The following is a 5,514-nucleotide window of genomic DNA, read 5'->3' on the forward strand; positions in this document are numbered from 1 at the left end:
AGCATGCAACTCTCCTGTAGTCTGGAGAAAGGTGACAGTTATATGCAGCATGCGCCCGAGACGCGAGCGCAATCCATCCACGTCCGTACCTCAGGCCTCGCGAATTACCACCGCTGTGCCTTCATTAGTTATCGTGCATTCTCTTAACCTGACGGCAAAATTTGCAGTAGTATAAAACAATCGCTAAAGCCGGCGAAGTAGTAAGAATTACCCCGTCGCATGTAATTCTTCATGCATGACATCGCAGTGCAACCACCAACTGTTTGTTGTCAGCCAGCACAGACGCTGCGAAATCCTGCCGCCAGACGGAACGCCTCTCATCAGAGCCGGCTCACTGGCGCGGCTCCAATTACGCCGCCGACCCTGTCTGGCCGGCGGTGACGCCAACGCAGCGTGAATGTTTGACGGCGCCCCGGCGGCCAATCAGGCGCGCGCGCTGGCCGCCGGCGCGCCGCGTCACGCGTCACACTTCACCTGCTGACGTCACGCGACTGGCCGGAGGCGACGGCCGGCCCGCCGGCTGATGAGTCCCGGCAAAGTTCACGGCGGCCCAACTGCGCCATGTGGCCCGCCAGGTTCGTCACCGCCTGGGTTTAATTAAGTCCCGATCGTGAACGATCGCCCACATTCGTTCCCGTGGAGCTGTGCCGTGGAGGCGGTCCCCGCGAGGCGTGGACGCGCAGCTGCGAGCGGGGGCCATCCACCGACGCGCCGGCGGCCGTGCCGGCGGCGATGAAGCGGAGGCCCGCGGAACAGAAGGGGAAATAAGTGGAACCCTTCTCCCTCGCCCTCCCGCACTCACCTGCGGCCGGGCAGCCGAGCTCGTCCTCTGCGCCGGGGCAGTCGTCCGTGCCGTCGCAGCGCGAACTCGTCGGAAGACACTGGGCCGACGCTCCTGCACACCTGTTGAAGACGAGCGGACCGTGATGACGCGGCACGGCAGCACGGCGGGGCAGGCGGGAGGACGCGCTCGTCTCCACACCCGTGATCGAGCCATGAGTCAGGCCACCGTCAAACAGTGCGGGACGAAACATAGCCGCCAGAACGGGGCTCCGCTGGCTAAAGTGTCACACTCGAGCATTAGGCCGTGATCATGCTGCGCCGTGCTCTCTCACTTTAAGCTGTTCAAGGTACGCTTCGGGCTAAGACCGCTGTTGTCTGTCCGTGTTTCCTTAAAGAGTGGCCGCCCTCATCAGGGGAGGGGAGCATCAGCTGCCGAGAATCAGCGATGTGCTTCCAAAAAAGTTGTTGTCTTCGTTCCCCGCAACGAAAACAGGCCCTGTTGGTAGGTTGGCGTTGGCCAGCAGTCGGTTATTATGGTATCCTTATTTGTCATCAGTTATTACGAAAGGATAAAGTATGTTTACAACTGCTTTTATTTCATTTGCCTTCATTCACAGGTAGCCATCGTTCCGCCATCGCCGCAACTGCAGCCTGAATGCCCCCGCCCCCCCCCCCTTCCTCCCCCCCCCCCTCTCCCCCCCCCCTCCGACGACCCCGCACCTTTTTCAGCCCAGTGAGATCTAAATTGGAGCGGCTCGACACCAGGCGAGGCCCGCCTGCAGGCCATATTTCGACCGCCGCGAGCTGCCGGCCGGGCCCAGCCGCCAAACAGCCCGCGGTTTAACACGATCAATCTGAAAGGATTGCCGACCGGGGACGAAATTGAAGAGATAGCGCCGCAAGCGGCGTGGCGGTGGCGATACGGATGCGGCGCACGCCCGGCAGAGTGCAGCGGCGCACCGGCCGGGCCGCGGCGGGATCGGTGCGCCCGGGCGCTCCGGCCTCAGGCACCGACGCCCGTCTGGCGTCGACGATTGCGGACAGCGGACGCCCGGTCAGCCTGTTTTTGCGACGACGATGAAGCGTCGGGAAACCTCGGTTTGCCGGTAAATCACCGCGAACGGCGTGCCGCCGGGAAATAAATGATCGGTCGGGCTCCCATCCACGCTCGGAATAGACAGAAATACCGGGAGAGAAATTTCTCGCTGAAAGAACCTACGAAGGCGGCTGGACAGACCGGAGACCATCTCCTGAATGCTGGGGCGTGACGTCAAACCGTCTGCAACGTTACGCAGTTCGGCCGAGGAAAGATGGTCGGGTCAGGGGATGACATGTCTGACCCCGGGCCGACCGTTAGACGAAAGTCCGGGTCCGCTGTGGAATCGCCATGGGGAAAATCTGCACATGAAATTGCCAAGATTGCTCAGGACCTTGCGACCATCTCGTGGATCTAACCCAGGAAATATGCAGATGCAGTGTTGATGTCGTCATCACAGGTCCCTCTCCTGTGGTCATCCTCCACAGGCCAGGACGGTATTGGCGGGATGCTCAGCGTCGTTGCAGACGGAGGTGCACCTGAGCCCAGACCTAAAGCAGGTCTTCCTCCATAGGTGCAGACACGCCTCTGAGACTGAGGATAAACTGATCCGAGATGGTACTCTAATCGGAAACACGTCAGAATAATGTTGTGGCGACTAAAACCCTCTCTGACAAAGCTGGCTGGAAGCTGTCACCGGCCAGTCCTCTTTCCCTAAGGGACAAATTCATCCTTCTCACTCCTCTTCAGGGCCCACGGGAGGCGGCGAGAGAGCGCGGACCCGGCATACCAACGTCGTGAATCTCGCGAAGAGCCAGCGCAAACTCTAATAACGACGGAACGGACTTGGAGACGGTCGCCCCCAGTGCAGTGGGACCTGGAACGGGGAGGGGGTCTGTCCGTTTCAGTCTCCGCGGACACTGCGGCCTGGATGCTGACCGTCCAGGCCCGGCGGTTTGATCGGTCTCAGTGTGCGCCCATCCGTGGAGGCCGCGCTCTTGAACTGATTGGCTTCAGAGGGCTCGCCGCCGCGCCGCCGCCGCCACCGCCGCCCCATCCTCAGCCGCGGCCGAGCGAGCCGGCTGGCGCCTTCTGCCAGACGATTAATCCAGTTAAAGTGAACGCTCAACTTTGGTCAACTTTGGGACGCAAAAGAATGAGGCAAGATAAGTTGAGTGACGCGGTAATGAATGAATAACACGATGGACCCACGCCGCTGCTATCATCGACGACGCCTCGGGAATTCGGCGCGCTGCCCCTTGCCGCGTCCAGCCACGCTTGTCGAGAAGTTTCAGAATGTAAAATGTCCCTGACAGCGGGCAGCAGATGTTACAGCGTCGTATGGGCGTTGTTTCCGCCTGAGTGGGCTACCTCCGTGTGCCCGCCCCATCAAAGAAGTCCTCGCGGATGGCGGAAAATGTGAATTGTATTATAAGTCATATACCACCAGAGAATTACCAGCCCGCTAGAACATCCAGCCTACCAACGATACGGGGATGTTGTGAACGGAGTATGAGGCATCCTGAAAACTAGACGATCAGTCTCTATAAGAAACACGCGTGAATAATAGAAACCGAAGTCAAAAAGCGTTTCCCTGTTGTTCATCCGAAACTTCTCCTCGCCAAGGGCCGGCTCGGCCGCTCGCACGCCACCAAACGGGCCACCGCAGCTCTGCGGGCGGAGCGCCGCGTCTGCCAGGCTCGCCTCTGACGTCACAGCTGGAGAGTCGACGCAGTATGCAGGTAGGCAGCGGGTGGCACTCGACTGCCGCCCCGAGAGCGAAATTTACGGCCGTCGTTCGGCGCCGCGCCCGGAGACGCGGATCGGTGGGCAGGCGCTGCACGTGGCAACTGGGACGGTAACTCATCGCGGCGGGATCTTCACAGAGGAGGTTCCAGCAAAACGACGCACGTGCAGGGAAAAGGTCAGACCGGCGGTGACGAGGAAAGTCGGTCATCGATGATGACCGCCATCGGGGCAAAAGTTGGTGGAAGGAGAGCCAGTTGGATGCACGAGGCTGTCAGGTACAAGGACGGGCACGAAATTATATATGAAGTTAGAGCTGAAGGCAGCGCAGAGGAGGGGATGAGCGACTATAAAAGTTCTACCCAGCGTGCGTTTCAATCGGCGTCTCATTATTTATGCAGTAAGGGAAATCAATTGACTGTAAAATCAAATTGTGTGAGCGTGGATCACATACATGTTGCAAATTTAAATTTCAAAGGAGCTTGAGGGCGTTGTTTTTCCTTTTTAAGGATTTAATCCAAACTTTCTGAATGGACGGATTTCTGGGGTTAGAGCTCACGTTAAGCATTGCTTGTTGTGTGAACCCTGACCCCTACCACCCGATTGCGCAATTTCAGGTCACCGGTAAAATTTAATGGCGCAAGTGCATCGTGCCGTCACTTTCGGTGCGGTCGGTCCTGGCCTCTGACGTCACCTGACTTTAAGAGCGACCGCTGCCATCGGCCGCAGGGCAAATGACAGCGGACAAAGTCACCTCTTACGTCAAGGACAAGACCGTCGTCACTACCTGTCAAGGACAAATAGCGGGTGCATAAACCGAATCGAACCCACCCCTCCACGGGTGGCGGATTGGAAGGCAAGCGCCCCAATTAACTGATCCATCAAAATGGGCTTCTGGGAAATATTGTGTTCAACACCATGTTAAGTTTAAAAGGTAGACTTGCCGCATTATTATGCAAGTATATAAAGTCAGAGGTACGGAATTGGAGCCAATATTCGACGTGCACCTAATGCGGACACTATCTGAACATGCCCGCGCTCTGATGAATGCACGATACATTGAAAGACCTGTGGTCGTGGTTGGTCGCAGGATGTTCGAAATCCACCATTGATCGTCATTTACAAGGAGTTCTGGCGTTAGATTGGAATTTGGCATGAGTGCAAAGCTGCGATCACCACAATATTGCAAAACAGTCATAACATTGCGGACCACATTCAGCGACTACACCAGGGTTTACTTGAGCATTGCACGATTCATGCAAAGGTACCTAAATAATGCGTGGTGCAAAGGTACCTATTGACTATGAAATCAAGGTAAAAAATGAGCATGCATGAGTGCATATGAAACTGAACTTGCACAAATCAGTACGCACATGTGTACTGGAACCTTTTGTAACAGCGGCGATGGATATGGGGAGGACAGAAGGTTCGTTGCCATAAGGCTCTGGAAGATATTTAGTATTACCCCTATGCCGTTGCGCGGAGATAAATGACTTCAAAACGGACTTGCAACTTCGCCAAGCCCTGGAAAAGTTTCATCGCCGGTGCTGAGCATCGCCGCAACATAACAGGAATGGGTACCTCAACGAAGCACTATTCAATCATACAGCTCATAAAACGTATCTTATCCCATTATGACAGCATGAGCGGGAAGCGTCCAGGAGCTATGATCGCGTGCTACTATACCGTGCTTATCACGTATTCATCCTTCGGCTGACAATTAGCATTATGTAAATAAGGTGGTGGGATCAACGCTCAGAACAGGAAGTTTGTGTGCTTGTATGATACTGTAGCATGCGTCGTTCTAGCCAAATTAACTCGGATAATAAAAGTAATGATTGATATTTTGGTAGATATCACGGCCGAAAGTCGGTATTTTGCGCCCGAACCGGAGATAGCCGGCAGTTCCTATCCATAGAGCGACCGAGTGTCTCATGGAACATCCACCT

Source organism: Pollicipes pollicipes, unplaced genomic scaffold, assembly GCF_011947565.3.
Source record: "Pollicipes pollicipes isolate AB1234 unplaced genomic scaffold, Ppol_2.1 Scaffold_4881;HRSCAF=5763_pilon_pilon_pilon, whole genome shotgun sequence".
In the NCBI taxonomy this organism is placed as follows: Eukaryota; Metazoa; Arthropoda; class Thecostraca; order Pollicipedomorpha; family Pollicipedidae; genus Pollicipes; species Pollicipes pollicipes.